Raw genomic sequence first — 26,229 nt, 5'->3', positions numbered from 1 at the left:
ATGATTACTTATCCCCAATACACGCATGATTCACTCAGGATATGTTGTCAGTTGTTGTTTTTTTGAGCAAGGGAATGAAAAGCCAACAACCAAACATAGATTGTAATAGTATATATGTATTTCTTCTCTCGAATCAGAGTGGGGTACGGATACTACATATTTTACCTTGTCAATATCTTGTTTTCAATCAAAGCTTATAGCTGGCGTAATATGCATTGTACAAACAATATGGAGCCTTCATTTTGAAGCTAAAAGCCAGAAGAATCCTATGAAGTTGACAATGACAACCTGGTGCATTAATGTTTCAAACTACCTCCTTCTAAAACCACACTCTAGAAAAACACTAAAAACTCATAACGGGTGGGCATTTTCAATAAAATGAGCAAAATACAAGAAATGGGAGCTTTGTGACATGAGTGTCATATTTTTTGTTGGAAATTTTACTGGGCTATGGGAATCATTATCAAAATACATACATAATTATGTCTTCTTGAAGTTTTACTCATGATATTGATCACAAAAAATCGAGTGATACGATATAACGTTCAAAAATGGGGAGATTTTGATGACATAAATGGCTATAGCTTCCGTTCTAATTCACCAAAATGAAAATGGTTTTCTGCGCTGTAGAGGCTTTTTCTTACTTTATCAAGATCTTAAACCTCACAAAGTATTTTGCTATTGAACAAACAGTACAGTGTTATAACAAAATTGAAATCCTTGATGTACACTTGATTGTGAAATAGCCGTGTCAACATGCATATTACGCACAGCATTTTTATGAATATTTTAACTCAAATAATAGCTATATCTGCTCAATGAACCAATTATATCCCGAGCGGCTTAATTGGTTACGTTAGTCCCCCTGTGGATGGGAAGTTCCGAGATCAAAGCTGCCGCCATGCAGATTTTCATTTCTAGACTTTAATTGCTATAACTGTACACAGGAAAGACAAAAGACCAACAAACACTGAGATTTATTATACACAAGTTTGTATAGTTTATCGCACTCATGGACCATAAATCGAGTGAAGGTGATAAGAAAAAGGGAAAATTTGTTGCTACAAACCAATAAGAAGTTACGTTACAGCCAAGAAATGAATGTTTGGTTTAGTTTTTCCTTTTTGAAAGGGCAAAGGGGTGAGTTTATGAAGATCTTGGAACGTATAAGACAAATTACATGTACATTACTGTTCGTATGACAAACGTTTCTAGAAAAGATTATTCATGTTGTAGGAGTGTCTACTATACAATACACCACCGAGTTACGGCATCCCTCTTTTATGGCTTTATCGCCTTATGATGCAAAACAAGGTGTGTTTTTTTGTCCTCTCCTTATGTCATTTGTTTCGCCATATGACATTAACACAAATGTTTCTCGAAACTTCAATTTAGCGGTCGGTATGCTGCATACGTTGGAGTCACCAAGATGCCGATCTGTTATTTGCCGAATTCCTTCCTGCAGGCTTGAAAGAGATACAAATCTTGCTCTCCCTCTCTCAGTTTAGTATAGTATATAAGTATATAGTATACGTCGGTCTCAAATTTAAAAATTTCATTCGGTTTGTAGTATACATAGTAATGTTAAATTTTATTGCAGATCATAACCAGTAAATTGGTAGCTGTTGACTATAGGTACTAAGGTTTATAAACTATTCTGTTCCTAATTTTAATATGTATAGTACATATATACAATTTTGATATTTTATTGTCAAGAGGTGTTTGCATTAAATAATTTCTATGTATTTTTATATACCTCTCTCTGTCATATCGCCTTACGATGCCAACACTGGAACAAATTAATGCTGCATGACGGAGGTTCACTGTAATAACAACATGAAGGTATTACAAATGAGACTAATATTTCATTTCTTTAGCAACACCTTGGCACAATACCAGTTATCCATTGTTGTTTTGACGTCATCACCCTGTTTGCACATGCGCTCGTTCACGAAAAAGCCGCCATCTTTGTAGAAAACGATCGTCATTCTCTAGATTAATAGGACTTTTCGGTGATGTTTTGATACCAAAATAAAAAATTCGCAAACAAAAGTATTGTTTGCAATAATTAATTGCAGAAGTTTCATGTTTTTAACGATAAAAGTTGTCCATAAAGATGGCAGACAACGATAGAATGACGTCACGAAAAAGCGAAGGATTGGTGGTAAATTTAACCTAAGCCGCAGCCTAAAATCCACTTGCATTGAATAGTTTTACATACGAATATTTTGCTGTGTTAATTAACAGAAAACTATAATGTAAACTTGTTATTACTGAAATAGCATTCAAAGGACTCAGTTGTCCCAAAACCAAATTTCTCAAAGCTGTAAAATATTAAATGAAGACACAAAATATTAAACCATAACTGTCACGTACAACTTTTATCGTTATTTACTAGGTAAATCAGACACGCTGATTCCAATTTTGTACTCAAAATACAGATTAGTTCACTAACTTTCAGAGTAATGAAAGCTTTTTTTACAGCGTTTTAATATCGGTCTCGAAATCAACACAAACGGCACAACAAGCTCCGCCCATAAATACGTGAAGTAACCTAGCTTTTTAGGAACAGAAGTTACGTAGGGATGTTTAGACCGATTTAGAATAATAGAGATGGGTGTTTTAAAATCCATTAATATCTAATTTCAGCCTTAAAAATAATCTGTCTTTTCTGAAAGGTAGATAAGCTATTTAACATTGCATATTTAAGAAAGCGCGATAACAACGCTAGCTTGTGATAAAGTCGCGCTTTTTGAGCTCATTTTTCTCAGCGTTCAGCCTATTTAAACATCGTGTAACAAGCTACGAGCAATTTTAAATAGTTTATATACCTTTCATGAATAACTGACATTATTTTACAGGCTGGATTTAGATAATAATGGGTTTTAAGACACCCATCTCTATTATTATAAATCATACAAAATATTCCTAAACTTCCATTCCTGAAAAAGCTAGGTTTCGTCACATATTTATGGGCGGAGCTTGTAATGCCGATTGCGTTGTTTTTGAAACGGATATTGAAACGCCTTAAAAAATCCTAAACGACATTGAAGATTAGTGGACAAATCTTTATTTTGAGCACAAAATCGGAATCAGAATGGCTGATTTACCTAGAAAATATGATAAAAGTTTCATGTGACAGTTATGGTTTAAGTAACAGTGTTAAATGACCATGCAAAAATGTCGCGCTTGAATGTGGAAACTATGCTTTCACCAGAAGCAAGTTTTATTCTGTTCTTATACATGTCTTTCCAAAGGTACACTGCTTGTGGCTCTGAATATTTGGAGACTATGCATGCCTTCAAAGTAGTGCTCTAAGTGAACCAGCTTGTAACAGGTCAGCAAGGTAGTAACTTATATTTCAAGCTTTTACAGGTTTACTGTGCAAGAAGACAAGCAACTTGTGTCTGTTTATGGGTCAAACGGAAAATACACATAAAAGCGTTTGAACAGCGAACTTGTTTGTTTTCAAATGATTTCAAAGAGCAGGAGATCTACAAAGAGTATGAAAATTTTACTTTCACTCTTGTTCTTTTTTTAACACATTTACTAGCAATTCATAGCAGGGTAAGGGTAAGCAATAAGATGTCACAACAGAAAAAACTCGATATTGTGCCTGATTTTAAACTTTCTCAGAAACTGTGACCAGTTCAATTTATATTTTCAAACAGTTATTTAATGAGTCAATGACAAAGCCAATTTAAACTTCTCTGCATAGCCTATAGGCTAATAAGTTGTGCCTACAAAAATGTCCCATAATTTGACAATAAGCATCAAAATTCTAGTTCATGTATATTTCGCAGCTCATAAAAATCAAAGTCTGTTGTGAAAGCTGGTTGGGTTCATAAACCAGCAGTCTATTTAGGATAATCAATTTCAACAGCTTACATGTACATCTTACATCTTCTTCATAGAACATACTAGAGCCGGTTGCGGCAAGCGGCACGCCTCATTTTTTGAGCAGTTGTTAACACTAGATAATATTGTAATTTATTGCCATATTAGCAAATAATTGTTTATTGTTGATGTGGTGTATAGTTTTTAAATTCATGAACAGTCTTTGGTAAAAAGCTGTTGTGATAAACAGACGTTCTTGCATATATAGTAGGAGGATTGCCTCTTCCAGCAGCTCGTGTGACAGTCGTACTAACTCAGCCCTGCATTAATTCATCATAGGTGGTAATTAATGAGGTGTGATTCTGGTCAGAGGAGAGGAGTCCATTAGCAGATTTTGTCTACTGACCTTCCGTCTTTCACATAGTGTTTGCATATTTAAAGTATCTAAAGCTTTGGTGATGCTATCTCTTCCTTTCATACTTTCATACGCTTAAATACTAAAATCTGATAGACAGATAACCCAGAGCTAGGCCACAATCTACACCATTTCCAACCCCCACGAGCTTCCCATCTCTGCTCTTAATTGTGAACTTGTACAAAAGTTCGTACATTTGAAAACTGTCAGACATTTCTATTTAGATAAAGGGATTAAATTTATACAAACGGCAAATACAATGCCGTTATCAAGCATATATCAAACTTCATATGAGTTAGCTGATTCTCATCAGAATGTTAAAAATCATTCGATCATTGGGTGAGCAATAATAATAAGCAACCATTAAACTAAGAGCAATATAATTAATAGCTGCTGATAATGATAGCTACTAATTAGGCTTGTCATAGGCATGCAACCGCATAAGCGTATGGATACACAACAAGCAGCTTTTAACCATACCGCATTCTTGACATTTATGGATGGCACTGCATTCTTTATTAACTAGCTTGCGATAAGCATTCGATAAAATTGCTAACTCAAAACAAATCTAACGATAATACGTGTAATACATGTACTCCGGTTGAAAGATGATTAAATCCGCGCCGATTAGTCCGAGTATGGCCTCGAGCGAAAATCATAGCACGGTATGATGTGCTTTTAAAAGACCGTCTGCCTAGTTACGAACAAGCCTACACACATTTCCGAGGCGGCCTGTAGCTAAGATCTATCTAAGCACCACGGTACACATAGGGTACTGAAATGGAATGTTTTGCTCTAGTTTTGCCAGAGCAAAATATTTTACAACTGTCTATTGTTAGTCTGTCTATTGTTCCATCTATTATACGACTATTCAGAACCGTAAAGCATCGTATTTCAAGCTGACAGCGAGCTCTTCTTTACAATATTTTACTCAGTGTCGTATAGCAATTATTTAATTACACGAAAACAGACCCTAATCCTTGCTAAGGTATTTTTAGTTATTTACCCTTGGTAAAACCTTCAAAACAAAAAAGTTTTCAGCATTTATAGTATTTGATATAGTGAACTATTTAATGTATTTTATCATTTGAATATAAAAAAGATATTTATTAGTGAAAAGTGTGTAAAATGGTAGGTTTTCTTGAATAAATAAACGTAAGTACGAAGCCTTTGTTCTACAAATATTTTCCGATGTAGTGGATGACGGCCCAGTATTTTTTGTTTACCAATCACGGCTACATTTTAATGATTTAGATGTTCTCATTTTCTTTTTTTAAAGGTAAATCATCAATCAAGGTCAGATTTAAAAAAGATAACGATTTGTGAGTTTCTAGCCGCAATTCCTAAATCGGTTGCGGAATGTACACGTAAATTAATTTTGGCGCCTACAATATAACTGCGCGTTAATAAGGTCGTTTCTACGCGACTACAAATGCTAGTTGCAATGAGTAGTTGTAGTAGACTGTTGTTGTAAATGGTTTTTAGTATACTTTTGAATAGAGCTTGTACATTGATAATATTATTACGAACTATTACGTATGTACTACATTGCAAAACGGTTATTTTGTATGACTACAGCAGGTTTTGGCTTGCCCACAAAACCGTTTTACTTTTTCTTCTAATTACAATACAAATTTGAACCTGACTTTTCAGCAATTATTAGCCTAGCTACAAAACAATTATATTTCTATTAAATACATATTGGAACCTGACTTTTCAGCAAATATTAGTCTAGCTACAAAACAGTTATATTTCTATTAAATAAATCCATTACGTCCATGGTACTACTGATTACATATGAAGAAAACTCGCAGGAGTGGGGTGGGGACAACCCCTAGCTCTAGTTCTCTGCGCTTTAACCAACGCTACAACCTGCTGAACCCAACAGGAGGGAGCTGAAACCAACTCATTTATGCTCTGCTGAACCCAACAGAGTGCACTGAACCCAACGCTGCTGACTGTACAACCTGCTGAAACCAACAGGAGGGAGCTGAACCCAACTCACTTCCGTTTTGCTGAAACCAACAGAGTGCACTGAAACCAACGCTGCCAACTGTACAACCTGCCGAACCCAACAGGAGAGAGCTGAAACCAACTCACTAGTGCTCTGCTGAACTCAACAGAGTGCGCTGAACCCAACGCTGCTGACTGTACAACCTGCTGAAACCAACAGGAGGGAGCTGAACCCAACTCACTTCCGTTCTGCTGAAACCAACAGAGTGCGCTGGAACCAACGCTGTGACCTGCTGAAACCAACAGGAGAGAACACAACTCTTGTAAGAATAATTATTTAATTATCCTATTTATTTGTAGTCATTTTGTGTGAGCTTGCTGTTAGTGACGATTATAAATGATATTTCTCCAACAATAACGACTTTATTATAGTAATACTAATCCTGCATCCAATTCAAGAGTCACACCCAAGCTGAACTGCCTAAAGATTAGTGGCAGTATTTATATTACATAAGCGATTGGCCTAGAGATTGACGGTTATCGTTCAAACCGACCAATAATATAGTCTTGCTGACTGCCGAGTTTCTAAGAATTTTCACATACAGAACAATAAAAAACTATTGTTAGACAATGAGCCGTTGTACCGTAAAAATCTAAACACTAACAAAAAGCCCAGAAAATTCTACATATACTGGGTAGCGAACAGTAATTGTAAAAAAACAATAAGACATATTTCGATAACGAAAAGGGCTAATTACAAAATCTTATCTCGAGAAAATGTAGAACAAAAACGGAAACAATATTGTTTAAGTAATCTTAAACCTCTAACAATTAATTATAACAGAAACTTAGAATATTTTGACATGTAACCATGAACATAAAAATGTCTTCCTATGAGTGAACGGTAAGAAATAAATTATAGAAGATTGTTCACTGCGTAAAAGCCTTAATAAATGGCGTCTGTTATCTTTTCTAGGTCAACCACTATCCCAGAAGTCTCTTCTCTCTATATATATATATATTGGCTACGTCACCTTTTCCCTTTGATCAGTTCACCATGTTTTTCTGCACCGGGTGTTCGGAGCGCCTTGATGAGCCTGACGTCCATGGGACCGATAGCATCCAATAAGACAACTCTTCGGAGTTATTCACCCCACGGCCTTTTTCATGGCCACTACTCTTTTCATGGAGTTTGTTTTTTAGAATCTCTCGCTTTATTTTTACGTTTACAACACATATAATCGCCAACACAGTTACACAGTTTTCAAACCGAGTTAGGAACTGCGGGCTAGAAACTCACAAATCGTTATCTTTTTTAGATCTGACCATCAATCAAAGCGGAAAAATCTAGTTCCTATCAAAATAGTCCTAGGGGAGAGCCACGGTATACGGCATATAGGGTAGAAAAATTTCCGTTCCTATCCTAAAAGTCTCATTTCCCATTAACTCGCTACAACCCGCGAAATTCGTTTTCGTTGGCATTCCACTAGAACCTTGATGAGCAAATAATGTAGGTAATAACCATACCTGCCAACTCTCACGCATTGGGCGTGAGACTCACGCAATCGCCCTAAAAAAAAATGAAAATGTGTGAGAAATGCGTGAGAATTTTGCCCCAATTTCCACAATTTTATATATACTATCATTGGTACATCAATTGCCCCAAAACCAAATCTCATGCATTGCCCCACTCTTGGGTTGGCAGGTCTGGTAATAACTAATGATCATTTATTGAGGATACTCGGAATACACACTGCATCATCTTCATTGTTAATTAAGAGTGGTATATTGTTAACGTTGAGTGGTGTATTGTTGACATGGAATGGTGTATTGTTGACCTTGAGTGGTGTATTGCTAAATTTCAGTGGTGTATTGTCGGCTTTGAGTGGTGTATCGTTAACTTTGAGTGGCATATTGTTAACTTTGAGTAGTGTATTGTTAACTTTGAGTGATGTATTGTTAAATTTGAGCGGTGTATTGTTAACTTCGAGTGATGTATTGTTCACTTTCAGTGGTGTATTGTCGACTTTCAGTGGTGTATCGTTGACATATGATGATAGAGTGGTGTATTGTGGACTCATAGTGGTGTATTGTTGACTGAGTGGTATATTATTAAGTAGTATATAATTATATAAGCATTTTGCCACCATCCTGAGCTGAGTACTTTATTATTATTACTGCACAGGTTTATTAAGACTAAAGACTAAAGGTTGACTTGCAACAAAATGCAATGTAATTGATACCCTGCACAACATTACCCACTTACTTTAAACGACTGCAGCTGTACCTTTTTCACTTGTCAGCATCACTCTTTAGAACAAGATTGCATTGGTCAGTACATATGCAATAGGCTTTGAAGTTTGTTAGTAGTAGTCTGAGCCAAATATCGGTATTATTTCCTAAACTACTGTTACAATACTGATTCTGTTTGTTGACAGCTAAAAGACCAGTGGCTACTCCATTACCATGTACACGGTACGTGCATTCAGCAATTTAGATGGTCTTCAAGCATATATAAAAGAACATGAGCTGAGACACACGGTAAACTATGTGGTCATAAAGCAAGACAAGAGCTTCAGTGCTCCACTCAATGCCGGTACGCTCTTAACGCTCTGAAACTCGTTACTTACAGGCTTAAATATGTATATATATTTAAATATATATAATAAAAAAAATAAATATATATATAACGTTCAATCAGGCCTGTCTGAGCTGGAATTGAGTCTTGGGTGATAGATTTTATTGCATGTATAACAAGCATGATTGATCAGCCTTCTGTTTTTGTTTAGTGATATTACACTAGGTTTTCAGTTTAGTTACTAATACCGTATTAATCCTTGAAAGATTATGCAGTATATAGAGATATATATACATGTATACATATAAGTTTATATATATATAAACTTTGCTTCTGTTTGGGGTGCTATAAGTTTTTCCATTTCCTTAATCTTCAGAAAATCTTGCAAAGAAGTCCAGGCGTTTCGTTTTGAAGATAATACTATGCAAACATGGCTGAGATATCTACAGAAGGAAGAAGCAGCAATACAAAGACAAAGTGTGAGTGAGTGACAGCGATATGTTTGTGTATAGGGCTGACGTACTGCACTCTTGGTAGATGTCAATAGCAATGCTACTTTTCTACATGTATCAGACTCATCTGCTTTTTTCTTACCCAAATTATGATTTGTTGTTTCAGCGTAATATTTGTATTTGCTTCATTCAGTGAGTTCATGCTTAGTTGGGTCATATAAAATATCTATCCAATTGTGTTGTAGAAGGAGATTAATTCTGATCATCCATCAGTGAGGAAACAGCGAAATCTGGTTCAGGACACGGTAAAAATGGATTGCCCTGTCAGATTGACAATAAAGAGAATAGTCAGATATCCTGATTTTCAGGTTGGTGTTTCAAAGTTGTCCAACATTTATGTCAATACATTTATGTCAACAAATGTCAATACCGCGCCAATGCCAGTATAAACCTTTTTTAAAACTATTCACTACCCTAGATAGCGATGCCAACATTGAAATAAATTACATGATGTCACACCAACATTCTAGGTATTGTCCTACGTCAACTATATAAACGTCCAATTTTTCCAAACTTGCTAGTCATATTGAGCACTTATTCTGTCTCCTTGGTCTGTTCAGTGTCATTTATGCAGTTATCAATGATAACATTTATACTAACAAAAACCATTATTTGTTTCTAAGTTGAAGCTGATGTCTGAAAACACTTCTGTCAGAACGCAGAAGACTAAGATGCTGAGGAGCATGAAGGATGCCTTGCCATTGAGGCTAGAGGAGTACTTTTTACTCAGTCTACTCAAAGTGGAATGCCATCAAAATCACCCAGTTGGCAAAGTATGTTAAAAATATCATCTTTACTATTAATGTCTTTGGATATATTTGTATGACTTTCATAAAAAAATAGAATAACCCTGCAACTGTATATTGTTATCACAGAAGCTGAGCAAAATGTGATTGCTCCTTTCCACCATGCAATTGAATCGGTGAAAAGAGACAGACGTACCCCATTACACATTGTGCCCACAGTCTGTATACCGTACAGGATGAATTTATTCGCGGAGTTATATTTCGCGAAAATTGTCTTTTCATGCATATTCGCGGATGAATTTATTCGTGGCTGAAAACTGCCACTCTCTAGGAAAAGTTAACTCTATTACGTCTAGCAATAGAGTTAACCTTACGCATGCGCGGCTGCGCACATTGCGCGTTTCGTTTTCTATTTAGCTTACAACTACGGGTGGATCATACTAAGCTATAAATTCTTTGTTGCGTTCAGAGGTTTTCACGAATATTCACAGATTTGGAGGCCTTTGATGAACCAACAATTTGTGGTAACTAATGAGTTTTTCACATTTACTAAATTAGTTGAATCTTACTTTGGTTCTTCGGTAAAACGCAATATTCATGTTTTCCATCCCTACCAAATCATTATTTGTTTTAGTGTGAGAGAGAGATTTTTCATCATACACGGAAGAACAATGATTGCAAGGGTGGTGTATGTCATTTTTAGAAGATCACGAATCATTCAGGGAAGTCTGGAAATTCAGATAGAAGTGACCGCAGCTACTTACGAGGAGAATATCTGATTTAAAAAAAGGGCAAAAACGCCTTTACGAGCACAAATCTTTGGCCAGCCAGCAGAACTTTGCAATAGTAAGCTACGAGGAGAGTTCTGATGATAACTTCCTTACCAGCCATGTAGTAGCAAGAGAATCGCCTTTAACATCTACCCAAGACAGTGACAGCGATGTAGAGCTGCTATTACCAAAATAACTAGTCAGAGAGCGCCATTACACGCTAGTATTCACTTATCAAGAGTATCAGTTTAATTTTATTGCTCTAGACAACCGTAATATAGACTAAACTGTTTATATTTACTCCATTCATCGTTTGTAAAATTGTATTTGTACACTCAAGTTTGTAATAAATTATAATATATCTATACATGAAATAAAATATATAATTTAATCATGTTAGCTGCAGCGATATCAAGGAGTTGTTGTCAATGAAGGGGTCTAGGTTGACTGGTTGCTTCTCTGCCAATATTCCTGCCTTGATGAATATTACTACTTGTCTCTAGTTTTCGTAATCGGAGTAGGTTGTTTTATTCTCAATCTGCAGTAAACAAAAAAAAGAAAAAAAAATCTTAACAAGTGTCAAGGAAGTACAAAAACAATAGCTGAAGTATTTAATGAAAGCGATCAGTTTTTAAACAAAAAAATTAACTAATGCAGTTAATAATGGAAAAACGTATCTGCACTGCACATCAAATACATACCATAATTTCCAGATCAGAATCATGATCGTCCTCAACTTCGGTGTTCGAGATTGATGGAGTTGATTTAAATGTATAAAGACTAGGAGAGCTTTTTTGCGATGATGAAGCCATGCCGAACTACCTGTAAAAACCTTGAATAATTTTGTAAAGTTTGCTGCAATGGCAATAAAACTCGAACCCCGGCGAGGATTTTAAAGAAGTTTTGGAACTCGGCTACGTTTAGTACTTCTGCCTAGTGGCTATTTTCGCTATGACGCCATTCTGCCTATCTTGTGACAACCTTGAATAATTTTGTAAATAAATGTGATGCATTGGCAATGGTGCTAGCTCAAAGCCTAGGCAATGATTTTAAAAATGTTTTGGAACTCACCTACGTTTAGTAGTTATATTAAAAACTAGCCTAGCGACTAGTTTTCAATTTGATGCAGTAGTTATTCTCCCTTGTGATAAAAATAGAACTAATTATTCACGGAATTTAATAATTCGCGGAGTTGACTGTTCGCGAAATCGCGAACTTTTATATCCATCGGATATTTTCATCCTGTACGGTATGTTATCAATAAATTTGCGCATTTCTCAAGTTATTTTTTATCTGACACCCACACTTGTATATAGTCTTTTTAGCAAGCAAGTGTGCTTCAATATGTTGATGACGGAATTAAGTGTCACATTCATCTTATGGTGTCCCAAGGAGTTAACTTTCTACCTAAGATGAGGCCACATATGCTAGAGTATCTTAAAACCATGTTCAATTATGCCCTTCCTGACAGTTCGATTAGAAGATATTGGCCTATAGATCGTGACATTGCCAATCACATGCATTCTGCATTCTCTTCCATGATGTTAGTATTGAATTTCAGTAGTATTCATTCCACAGCTGAGATTCTCATTGGGTGTTTGCATTGAATTTTTGTGACAATGCTTAAAAGTCACATAATCGATAATTTTTCTTTTGTATTTGCTAACGATCGAATTAATTTGTGCTGAAAATAGCCAGCTTTATATATGTACTTTATACTTTCACTAAATTGAATGTCATATGTTAGCCACTGTTTTTGTTGCATAAAAGCCAATTCTACCACTACAGTTTGTGTGGGACAAATGTTTCACTACTTTACGATGGTCTCTTTGAAGGCTTAGAGGAGTTGGCATTGGCAGTTGAATCAGTTCAAGCACAAAATGGCTCCACCAATTGTGGCCTCTTTGCAGTTATGTACTTGGTCGAAACCTTATTTGGAACTAATCTCCGCAAAACTGCATTTGATCAGCAGAAACTCAGGGCACATGTTGTGAGTTGCCTCCAGCAGGGTGAATGGACACAGTTCCCTCGATTACAACTGCCATCAAAGGTCAGACGGACCCGGGCCCACACCATCCGTGACAAGGTAAGGAATCATTGATACAACCACGCGAATAATCACACAATTATTTTGCATGTCAACAAACCTCTTGGTGTCGATAACAAAATTCATAAAACACACCTTGGGGTTCACAAAACACACCTGGGGGTGTTTCAATTATCCTGCAAAACGTCCAGTAAACGGTTTTCTCCTCGTTAAAACCTAGTGGAAGGGGTGTTTCAAACAGACTTTCTGCAAACTTTCCGCTCTTCAAAAATCTTATATACACAATGCATTGGTTTAAACAAAAGTTAACATCTGGTCTGAGTTGCCGCTATCAGTTTTAGTTTGCGGGAAATGAGAAAATACCAGAACTCCTTCATTTGTTGGAACACATTGGATGGTGGCATTTTATTATTCATAGTAAATAGTCAATTCACCGAAAAAATATTTCGATGATGATGAAAGAAACATTTATGATAGGATTTCCATACTTTCTGTTAACAAGCCAGCCTATGTTCATTTTAGCTATTCTGCACATGTCGAAGACCTCATGGCAACACCGATTTCGATGCGCCTGGCGGTGGGATGGTACTATGTGACAGTTGCAACGAATGGTTTCATTGTCGGTGCATCATTATCAAACCTACAGATTTGGAGCCTTTCACTGGAGCTGTGGATAATGAATAGCAATGTAGAAGGTGATCCTCTAGGTTAGGCTTTTACTTATTTACATACATGATGCAAGATTAACGCTATGGCATATGTATAGATATGTATAAACTTGTTCTAGTCTAAGTAATAGTTTTAAGTTTTACAAACATGTATACGCTCATGATGAAGCGTGATAGTGTCAACAGCCACTGTTTTCATTTATATTTTGTAACGTCTCATTTATATGTCGAGAGAGATGCTTTATACTGTTTTCATTATGGCCAATTAGCACCACAAGCCATCAGGGTGGAATGTTTGTATGTGTTTCTAGTATGTACATGTTGAGAGATATTTGAATATTTGTTTATAGATTTATTGATATTTATAATGTATTTTGAACTTTTTATGAGTGAGGTAGTGAATAAAGCATTTATTTTGATATCAAAGATAATGTGGATATAACACAGATCTTGTGTCAGTTACGCTGGCCTAACATGCATATTCTATTTCAAAGCAACTGGTTTTGAATATTGTGTGTGTGCACAAACAAAAAGAGACAATGTTAAGTTGTAGACACTACAGTAAAAAAATTTAGCTGTTGATAATGATATCGTGGGTCCCAGGTGCTCACTAAACCTATCGTTTGGCTATGGGCCACAATGACTCCTCTGTAACTTTTGAGGAGCACAATTCTGACTTATTGTCAATCTGTCAGTGCAATGATCTTTATCGCATCCTGAACCAGATTTCGCCCTTTCCTCACTGATGGATGATCAGAATTAATCTCCTTCTACAACACAGTTAGACAGATATTTTATATGACCCAACTAAGCATGAAATCACTGAGTGAAGCAGATGAAAGATTACGCTGAAACCACAAAATATAATTAGGGTAAGAAAAAAGCAGACGAGCCTGATACATGTAGGAAAGTAGCATTGCTATTGACATCTACCATGAGTGCAGTACGTCAGCCCTATACACAAAGATATCGCTGTCACTCACCTGCACTTTGTCTTTGTATTGCTGCTTCTTCCTTCTGTTGATATCTCAGCCATGTTTGCATAGTATTATCTTCGAACCAACAATCGCACTCGGAATCTTTCTGACGAAACGCCTGAACTTCTTTGCAAGACTTTCTAAAGATTAATGAAATAGAAAAAATTATAGCACACCAAACAGAAGAAAAGTTTATATATATACGTTTATATACGTGTATATATATATACATATATATATGAAGACCTCAACGAAAGAAAGATCAATGTCACATTTTCTCAAAATACTAGGTTTATTTTCCATAAGATAGTTCTGGTCACAAAGTTTAGTCTCTGACAAACTTTCAGCAAAAATGATCCAGGTCTAGGGATATCCCTACTTAAAATAAACTACCTCTTTGCAAAACTGATCAATGTCCTAGTTTTTAAACTTTAAAATGGCTATATCTCATGCTTGAGCATTGTGACATTGATCGTTCTTCCATTGAGGTCTTCATATATTGCGTAGTCTTTCAAGGGTTCATACCCTATTAGTAACTAAACCGAAAAACCTAGTGTAATATCACTAAACAAAAACTGAAAGCTTGTTATACATGCAATAAAATCTGTCACTCCAGACTCCCTGCTAGCCCAGGCAGGCCTAATTGAACATTATATATATATATATATAAATATATATAATGTTCAATTATATTTATTATCAGTGTTTATATATAAATATATATATAACATAAATATATTTATATATACACATTTAAGCCTGTAAGTAACCAGTTTCAGAACATTAAGAGCATACCGGCATTGAGTGGAGCAGTGAAGCTCTTGTCTTGCTTTGCGACCACATACTTCATCGTGTGTCTCAGCTCATATTATTCTATGGGTGCTTGAAGACCATCTAAAGTACTGAGCGCATGTAGCCTACTCTGTACATAGTAATGGAGTAACCACCGTCCTAAAGCTGTAAACAAACAGAACGGGTACTGTAACAGTAGTTTAGGAAATAATACCAGTATTTGGCTCAGACTACTACTAACAAACATCAAACCCTATTGCAAATCTACTGACCAATGCAATCTTGTTCTAAAGAGTGATGCTGACAAGTGAAAAAGGTACAGCTGCAGTCGTTTAAAGTAAGTGGGTAATGTTGTGCAAGGTATAATTACTGTTACATTGCACTTACTTTTGCCTGGGCCTGTACTGATTATTGATTGACTGAGATTTATGTTAACCTTTAGTCCTAATAAGTCTACACAGTAACGATCAAAAGTTTGCCACTACAATCAGTCTGCCACACAAAAAGCGATAATATTAACAAGGAAAAAGAGGGTGGGTGTTTGGGATGTTGACGTAAATGTTTCATCATATAATAATTCTTAAAATAAACAAACCTAGTAAACAATAATACCACTCAAGATGAACTATAGCTATCACAGGAGGAAAGCACCAAGCTCAATAACAAATGTTGCTGAACTTTCTGCTCTCCCTCTGTGGATGGTCTAGCCTCGGTCTAGCCTGTATGCAAGCCAGACTTGGTGTTGGTTTATTATTTTACAACAAGGCTCCATTCACTAACTACTTATCTCACCTCGGGCTAGTAGCAAAATGAGGATGGTACACTGTTCTGAATAAATTACAGTTACTTATTACTTACAATATCAATTACACGCAGGATTGGAGTGAGAGAGATTAAGCGGGTTGTTGCGAGACATTTAAGATAGGAAATTCTTCTACCGTATATACCGTATATCGCGCACCGCGATCGCAGGACTTTTTGGATAGGAACTAGATTTTTCCAATCAAAGCAAACAGATTTGTTTATTATAATGCCCTTCCAACCAATATGATTTTTTTGTTTTGATCTGCCAACTCTCACTCATTCTCACTCATTTCTCTCACAGATATCAAGCTCTCACTCGGGTCTCACTCAATTGCCCTCATTTACTACGTACTACTACTACTAGCAAACATTTAAAAAAGTGCCCAATTTTGAAGTTATTATATACAGAATCTACCTATTGGTTATGGTTCTTTTATTGAGAAATAGTTACTTAGTTTTTTTTTAATCCACACATTGCCCCAAAATCTAATACAAAAAATAAACTTTTGTCTCATCTCACACATTTCCCCCATGTTTGGTTGGCAGGTCTGTTGTGATAAGTTCTAAAATAGTCCCTAGACCTGGCTTCCTGTGGGAACCACCAACACTGAAGCAATCTTTATACTCTTACTCCGCTGCCACGGATGGCATGTCACATATGCTGGAAATTGTTGTACTTGTTGTAGTAGACCTACTTGTTACTGTGGTGTTGGGTCAGGAGTTGTAGTAAGTAGCAGTAGTAGTAGACACAGTCAACCTTGGTTAGACTGGATTGTGGCTTCGGTTTGTGGATGTCTTTATTATCATCCATTTGGGGCGTAATATAGTAAATTAGTCCAACCTAAGCTACAATCCATTCCAATCCAAAGTCATGTAATTGTTTTTGTTTATGCGGGTGTGGTGTTGTTGTGATGTTGCTCAATAAATACTATTAATACGTAGTATACAAAGAGGACAGTGTACATAGTGGATTAACTGATTATATGTAATCTAAAGTGAACGGTATGTAGTGGAGTACACTGGCACATCATGGGGGATTAGGCCTAAACTTGAAGTTTACCATCAACCCTGTTCTGCTATAGTGTAGAGCGTATAGCCGCATAGCCATATGCAAGTATTCGAGGCCGTGTGCACTATATGACCCTATCCTGAACAGCATAACCATATACAGCAAGTTTTAGAGGCTTGTACCATGTAACCATAAAACCCTAACCTTGTGCAAGAAGGGAAGGACTAGGGTCTCCTTGGGCCCCATATCACATGCACCACTGTAGTAACAGTAAACTAATAGGGTTTACTTGGAGCTACGTGTTATGTTTTAACCCTCCAGAATGTAAGTAAACCGGGTCCAGTTTGGATTGTATATCTGATCTAGCGCATGTGATATGGGGCCCAAGGAGACCCAAGTCCTTCCCTCCTGAAACTCCTGGGTATGGCTATATTGTGCATGATTAGGGTTATATATGATACCGGTACTAACCTCTAATCCTTACATACAGTATGGCTATACTGTGCAGTATTAGGGTTATATATGGTACCTGTAAAAACCTCTACTTTTTGCATACAGCATAGCTATACTGCGCTAGATTAGGATCATATATTTTACCTGTACATGCTTCTAATCTTTGCATAGGGTATGGCTATGCTGTACTGTGCAGGATTGAGTCATATCTGGTACCTATACAAGTCTCTAATATTTGCATATAGTATGGCTATACTGTGCAGGATTTATTAATGCCTTGCCATTGCAAAATGATGGCTCACCCATGGTTGTGGCTTGTCCTTTTGTCATTGGCTCTTTACCATAATTGGTCTAGCCAACAATTGCTTTTTAAATTCATTTTAAATAGACCTATGGCTAGATTAGAATAGACCGAGGCTAGATTAGATATATCAATGGTTTGAAGATCTTCAAAGTGTATGGAAATAATCGTACTAAAATGTCTAAACTAAGGCCGTAACAGTTTACACTTCAGGTGAGTGTGGCATTTTATATATAGTTTTAGCATTGAAAATCTTTGGGTAAGGGAGGCTAACATGTTTTTTTTATTTCGTCATTACTTGGGTAATGAAAGCATGTGGATTTTGTTTATTATATTTTGTTATGTTAAAATATATCTGTCAGGCTTGTGAAGTCAATTTAAGTATTCCTTATATACTTTGGGCATACAATGTTTATGGTACACAATCTTGATTTTGGCCTGTCTGGCACAAGTCTCCCTCAGTATAAAATGACGCAAAAAATATCAAACAGCATAGAGTCAGTCTTATTAATATGTAAAATTTGCCCGTAATATGTATATTTTTAGGTTTGTGAAAGTTGACGAAAAAGAAATGGAAGATAATCGTGACTATATCAAAAAGGTGAGTATGTCGACAGATACACTGCTCATTGAGTGTGAACAAATACTTTCTTGGTTTAGGTTAGAACGTCTCTACTGTTTAGTCGAGCTGTAGTTAATGTTTTATATCTTTATCTATTTTTCAGATAAGAAGGCTGCGCAGGACAGCTAGAAGTAATGTGTTACATCAAATAGTGCAGATGGAGAAAAATATTCCATTTTGAGAAGAGACATTCCCTTTACAATTTCTCATGCCCTGGTATTTATTTTAGCTAGTAACTGCTGGTTGTGTGTGATTAATATTTAAGTATTTATGATGCCTAGTCAAAGGAAAGCTTTATGTAATAAAACTGAAAATGTAAACTAAAGGCCTTAAAACTTGAATTTGTACAGTTTTAGACAATGAGAAATGAAATATTGGTAGACCTACATCACAAGCAGTCGGTAGTCAGGAACCCAATGTGTAAGTTACTATTTTTATTGTGAATGTTTGTGCCTAGCTAATTGTCAACTTTCTCTGGCCTCAGAGCTGCATAGATAACCCTGATTATCCATAGTTTGAGTAACCTTTAGCTTGTTTTGGTTGAGTATTATCCATGTAGTGTTGTACCATCCTGTAGCATATACTAAGCACACGGTTTGCTGTTTGAGCACTCTTGACAGAGTCTACGGATAAATACTGAGAAGCAAATTTATTTGACACTCATGGATAGGGTTTGTCCTAGTACGGGGCAAGGTTTTATGATCACAAGGATAACGGTTTGTCTTTTCAAGCTCGGGTTTTGGGTACTCCGAGTACGGTAGTGAAAGTTATTATACCCGAGTAAGTTAGGTAGTCGGATTCTTGCCTAGCGCAGCACTAGTTCGTCATTGTTCCCATGGTCTCTGAGCTGCGCTGTTGAGGGGTCAAACTCTGAAAAATTTACTGCCCACTAATTGAGTGATTGGGATCATTATATAGTTTTAGTAATATTTTCTTTGAGGAGTGCCCAATCTTTTTTCCTCCAACCTAGTTGCTATTACTCACGCAATGCGCTGTAAAGGGGTGGTGAAATGACCAGTTATATATAAACCACTTTTTGGTTTTAGCAGTCAAGTTGTGAGAAATGAGGTTGCAGGTAATAGTGAATTGCTGAATAATGGGGATTGTGTGGAACAAACAAGATGTATTGCAGGTAAGGATTCTATTGAAACCCGTGTATGGTAGGTATTATGGCAGTTGATAACTGTGTTCAGAATTAACCTACTTATAAACCAATTTTACATACTTTTAGTTTACCCCTGATAAGCCCAGAGGTATAAGTATTGATTCTAAAATTATTTCCTTGGTTTATATGAGCTGAAAGAAAGATTTTGACCTAATTACCAAAAAAAATTTTCATGATAGGTAATATACATTGTTTTTTATAAATGTTGCATATACGCAACATTGGGCTATAAGTGAATGAAAACAACAGCTATTTTCATTGTTAACGAGCATAATGTATTGTTGAAAGCCACAAAATAAATGCCAACAGAACATTATTATTGTATAATTACAATAATAATGATAATAAAAATAGTATTAACTGATGGCTAGAAAATTATTTTATGATATCAAAAGGTCTGATAATTTCCACTACTACTTTTTGTGGAAGTTTGTGAAGCAGTTTCTATCCTCCGTAAAACACAATCGAACTTCACATTGTATACATACAGTAGTAGTATAACTGTTCTTTAGCTTGCAATGCCTACATCTACCCCTGCTCTCACATTTTCTTGGCCAGTGGCCTATGTTGTCAAATCTAACATCCTCATTGACAACTACATGTACCACCTTAGAAATTTTTTTTGCTGCCGCTGAGTCATCTAAGGATGGCCGACCTCTCTTCACTGTATTGACTTTTATCAAAGCATCAGCTACACCAGCCTACAATGTGTATCATTACAATTTACCCCAAATAAGGGTTGCATTTGTTGTTATATGCAAAATTCAGAAGTCACTATCAGCATATAGGTACATCTACAGCACATCTAATTTGTTTTCTTATACAATGCGGTATAGGTGTATTATATCATATACATAAATATATGTACATTTATGTAGGATATTATCTGGTAGTATAACAAGTATGAACTGATTACATTTATGTTTAACTGAAATTTCCTTCTGCGAAGCATTTCTTTCTTGGGTAGTCCTAGCAGCCGATGTTCTCTTCTACATATTATGTTCCAGGCATTTACCAAGGCTAATGTTACAATATGCCAAAACAAATACATATACCATCTTCATGACCTTAGCTTGAATCGATAAGCTGCGGTAAATGAATCTAGGAGATCAACGCCGCCCATGCTTTGGTTGTAGCTTGCTACTATAGCTGGCATTTCAAAGTACTAATAGTTATCTTTACCCATCTCCTGACTTGCTGTGTTGGCTCAACACCTGTGACAGAAGAAAGCAGGCTGACTGCCCTATTATCATACCATCACACTGCAATGATGTTATGGTTTTGATCTACTCGATAATCGATGGTACCACGCCCTTTATTCTTTAGCTCTTTTTCTTGCAGTAGCGTACATTGGCCAATTCTATTTTTTCTTACTGTCCCTGTGTATCTCATTCCTCTTTCATTTAGAGCAGTTATCAATCCCAAACTAGTAAAAAAGTTATCAGCAAATATTTTGTAATTAGAATTATATTTCAATGATTCCGTGAGTTTTAGAACAACATCAGCTCCCTGGCCTAATGCACTTATTTGACCTGTTCCACCTTGGTAGACGTCAAAGTCATATAAAATGCCAGCTGGGTCAGCCCTTCCCCAGATTTTAAACCCCCATGGATGTAGCTTTCCTTTTATGTACTGCTGTATGGGGTTTGTCTTTCCTCTAAACTCGCACATCATCTCATCAATGCTGACGTTTTCTTCTGGTTTAAGTTTGAGACAGTTTGCTCTAAACGATTCTAGCCAAGGTCGCACTTTCCAAAGTTTATCCTTCTGCTTGTTTTCGTCACTGACTGTAAGATTGTTGACCACATGCAGCTTGGTGAGCAAGTCACAAAATCTATTTCTGCCTATAGCGGTGCTGACAGGAGGGTAGCTGATTTCAATCTCCCAGTATTGTCTGACTGATGACATTCTAACTAAACCCATGTGAAAATACACCCCAAAAATCTTTTCAATTTCCTTGTGGTCAGTTTGAACGGAAGTTCCAGTTTTCTGAACACTATAAATGTTGGTCTGCTGTACAATATTGTCAATCATTTCTGTAGAAATGAACTGCCTAAAATATTCCAATGGGATGTGAGTCGCTCCATTTACTGGTGGTTCAGGTTTTGGACCAGTGAAATCAAATGCAGTTGGTGTGAAATTAGCCTTGAGCCACCGATACTCTCTCCTCTGCCCCCGAACTGCATTCCCATTTGTTGGTTCCTCTTCTTCTTCATCTTCTGATTCATTATCAGACTCCTTGCAAAAAAAATGTCAAAGTCAGCTTCCATGTAGCAGTAAAATTTTGTTCCCCGAGTATCATAGGCTCTTGCAAATGTCTATAAATGTATCTACATGGGCATTTGCTTATTATGGATGTATACACTATATTATACTGTAGTATATGTACATAAATTAGTATGTACGCTGTATAAGGACAGTTGCAGATATGTGGATATATGTGGAGGCCTATATAACTTATATTGTACATGTATGTACATTAGTGAATATATGAATAATTTGTTATAAAATGCATATACCTGTTGTAGTTGCAAGTTAGTTGTTTGTAGGGTAGCATCAAAATCATCATCGTCATCACTTTCTAGTCCTTCATAGTCACTGCTATTTCCATCTATCTCATCTAATACATTGTTCACAGTCATCCTGCGATGTTGAGCCATGATTTTATGGTATACCTACATAACAAAATAAAGAGATACATGTATTATAAATAGTTATACTAATAAGATATTATTATATAACTATATATTTCTAAAGCCAGACTACACTTTCTTATAAATGTTCAATGTGATTTTATTTATGTTATAATTATTATTCGAAACATTATTATAAATTTCCCTTTATGTAAATGCAAATTGTAATATTATTATTATATATGAAATCTCAATGTCTGTATCATGATATACCTAATATTTTATATATGATTGAAAAATGTAGCTTCCTCATTGTTACAAAGCATCTGATATTTATCACTACTTATCATCTATATTTTTTGTTGTGCACAAGTCCCAATGTTGCAATGGCGCAACACATAGTTTGACACACACAAAAAAAGATGTTATAGACTAAATTTATGCAACATAAATAGTTTATACAATTAAACTACCGCTGCACTTGAGTCTAATGTAAAAAAATTCTAAAGTTCTTACCTGAGAGGAAGCAAGAACAGCTAAGCTAAAATGGCAACTTTTCCCTCTTTTTAATATAGTCACATGGGCAACTTTGAAACACCCTCCTAGGTCACATGATTGATGTAACCAACAAAAATCCTTGGAATCCTTGTAGAAAACATGCATTAGGATAAGACAAATCCAGTTTTAATGCAACATCAATATTAACTTGGTACTAAATTGCCTACAAAGTTTGTGTTGCGTATACGCAACACAGGGCCTAACAGGGCTAAAGTAGGAAACCGGGTTACCTGCATATGACAAAAAGGTGTATATAGTTAAATACTTCCCAATTCAAAGTACAATTTGTGTGGCATGTATGGAATGTTCATTTTTGAAGCTTTTTATTAAAGTGGGATTGCAAGGTATGCATATGGATTAGGTCGTGCGCCATCTATGAAGAAATAATAATATGTCCTTGTAAAACGTTTGTTTGCAAAGTAGTTATTTTCTTCCGTCCCTTTGGCCTAACATTGTGAAGAGAAGTAAAAGCATTTTTAGTTGTTTTAATTGATAATATAGTGAGACTAGTGAGATGGCTGATGAGACTATATCATATAGATCAGCCTTATCTGTGCATGACTGCATCACAGTTTTTGAGAGGATGCTTGTGTTACCTGAACTTGATGGTGAAAATTACAACTTGAAGGTATTTTTGCATGTAAACGCATTTAACTCTTTTGTTGGATGAGAGCTTTCACCTGTATGTTTACAGGGATTAGGTCATTTCCAGTTTATAAGAGGGTGTAAATACTAAATGTTTGGTATGCTTTTCCAACACTACGGCCCGTAAAACAACCCGTATTAAGTTATAATAAAAGCATTCAACCCTGTAGAAATGCATGTATTTCCTTTATTCTGTGTAATATAGGTGTAATGTGTTTAGGAACATGAGTTCAAAGTCATCATAAATATCCGTGGTTCATACTATTCCTCTTGCAATGAACAAGTGCAGCAGGTGATGTTGTCCAGAGATGTTGTCAGCAAATGGAGCACTGTTCATGAGTGCAAACATATAGATGTGCTCAATACTAATTTATTAGAAGGATTAAATAAGTATCTTTGTTATTTAACATAACATGTACTCAACTAACATATTGGACTAATTTGGATCGCTTTATGGGAACCGCCGATGCTGGCTTTAATATAGATGAGATACAATGATTATGCTAAATGAGGTTTTCAAAATGTATTAAAATTTCTTCTTATAAATTCCATGTGCGTAGATAATTAATTTAGCAGAAATTATAATGACTAGAGAGCATTTGCTTTTATGAAATTTGCGAAAATCTTTTTCCACATTTTTTACCATTTGCATTCACTTGTGCTTATTTATTTGAGGCTATTGAGGTAGAATTCACATTCACACTTCATTCTGTATTTTATGATATTTGTATGCGATTTACTTGTAGATGATTGGAATGTAGAAATATATTCAGATGCTGCAGTGGATATAATATAAATACATACGAACATCTAAAAACTATCAACACTCAAGTTGCAGAGCACCGGAATGCAACATTTGTGAAGCTAAAATCTTCTATAAGCTATCAGTATCAAGACAATTTCTTTTTTAGCTCACAAACTTTCTTATTCTTCCGTAACATAATCCATTCACTTCAACTACGAGAGGCACTTACTAACTCTGACCTTATTATTAAGCAGCTGGTATCTTTCCTAAAATAAACTTTGAATAAGGTGATTAGCAGTTAGAATTTATTAGTATTTTAAATGGCAATCTGAAAAGCTATTATTCTAAAAGATTTTATTTATCATTTTGCTTTTCATCTCGGGGCGTGGTGTTAATCAAATGTATGAACAATTTTACTTAAATCATTAGTTAATGTTTATATTTCTTTGTTTCGCTAGAACTACAAAGTTTAATTGCTTTGTATCAGAATTTTGAGTTGAAAAATTTAATTTTTCTGATTCTCCTTAGAATTTTATATCGATTCTCAGTTATATACATGAACCAGTGTCTACATATATGATTAACCAATTCTACTAACGAGTAAGTATAATATTGTTGTAATTTGTAAATAAATAATAATTCATGATATCGGCATGTGTGAAGCGTATGAATTATATATGTCTAAGAAGTATATATGTATAGTGGAAACAATTGTCTTGAAAATAGCTAGGGTACTGGTTTTCATGAGTTCATGCGCCCATCTGTGAAAGCCAGTACCCGCTTGGCATTTAATTCTCTGCTTAAAATCTGTCCACATGCCACTATAGGACAACTCCATAAAACCGATTGGCAACTGAAGGTAAAATACATGTTAGACTAGTTCAAATCATGCAAGGAATAATGTGAACCTTGCTGTGGAGTTGCTTGTCCACGGGCAGACAACTCCAACAACAAGGATGATTTGAACTAATGTTAGACACCCATGCAGTGATTTTCTAGTGCGGAAATACAGTTTTCTGACCCATCAATTGATGATATATTTGCACATATGGAACAAGTTGTAGATGAGATACCTGTGACAAGGTAGTGAACAATAACATACAAATATGTCTGACTGCATGTTTGTATTTGGATTTGTCTTTTCAATAGAAGTCTAATTTCTAATATTGCATAGATATATGCTAAACTAACCATTACAAAACTCAACCAGATTATTAATAAGATTACAATATCAAAATATTTTTATAAGGTTAAAGCAAAAATTGTATGTATAGGTTGTTGATTAAAATAAAGGGAGGATAACTTCTGAAAAGAAACTATTCAATTGCTGAGACTTAGCCCAACTGCAAAGTTTTTCATCAATTTTTTTGTCTGACAATAGAAATACTGCTTGTTAAAAAATAATACAACTTGCGTGATAGATTATTATGATATATTTTCTTAAAACATTGAATTTGTGATAAAACAATGTAAAAGTAGCAAAATGTATGTATAATGCATATACCTGTATCTTTGAAAGTTGAAATTCTCCTAGTTATGTAATTATTATAGCAGTGAAATGATATTAGTTAATTAACGATTAATTAAAATTAATCGTTAAGTAAAAATTTATCAAATTTTCTCAGAGTATTATATATATACATGTAGACATAGTGCTGTAAATAATCTACTGCTACAATGAACAAAGACTCTTGTAAGGTGTTGGTACTACTCATTGGGTGGTCTGTGTAATTTATTCAGCTAGCTCATCACTCTAGAAGGGTGAAGACAAGAATTATTTCTGGCCTGTGGACGCCCGCTTTTATAGCTGTATAGCGTGAGTACAACAGTTGTTAAACAAAATGTCACAAAAGTATATGTCACTTTTAGTGCTAAGGAAATTTGGGAAAGATTGGAATATGTAGTATAAATATAGTAGTAAAAATTATGTATAGCAACTATAATTTATAACGTGTTTTAGTGGTCGGTGTTTTAAATGATCTCTAGGGACTCCAGCACA

At 35.5% G+C, this 26,229-nt stretch overlaps 1 protein-coding gene, 1 long non-coding RNA gene and 1 pseudogene across 2 annotated transcripts in view; 1 reads left to right on the top strand and 2 right to left on the bottom strand.

Annotated features, from left to right (window-relative positions):
• Window positions 1-26,229, bottom strand: part of LOC137395051 (dolichyl-diphosphooligosaccharide--protein glycosyltransferase subunit STT3A-like) — a 349,554-nt pseudogene that overhangs the window by 187,762 nt on the left and 135,563 nt on the right.
• LOC137395053 (dolichyl-diphosphooligosaccharide--protein glycosyltransferase subunit STT3A-like) overlaps window positions 1-26,229 on the bottom strand; it is a 164,017-nt gene that overhangs the window by 26,016 nt on the left and 111,772 nt on the right. The gene's annotated exons all lie outside the window — the stretch shown is intronic.
• LOC137395058 (uncharacterized) lies at window positions 18,595-19,644 on the top strand. Its single transcript, XR_010978438.1, has 3 exons — window positions 18,595-18,700; window positions 18,841-18,904; window positions 19,531-19,644. It is a non-coding gene; the product is annotated as an uncharacterized lncRNA (long non-coding RNA).

Source organism: Watersipora subatra, chromosome 4 (assembly GCF_963576615.1).
Source record: "Watersipora subatra chromosome 4, tzWatSuba1.1, whole genome shotgun sequence".
In the NCBI taxonomy this organism is placed as follows: domain Eukaryota; kingdom Metazoa; phylum Bryozoa; class Gymnolaemata; order Cheilostomatida; family Watersiporidae; genus Watersipora; species Watersipora subatra.
This window is presented reverse-complemented; position numbering and strand designations above follow the sequence as displayed.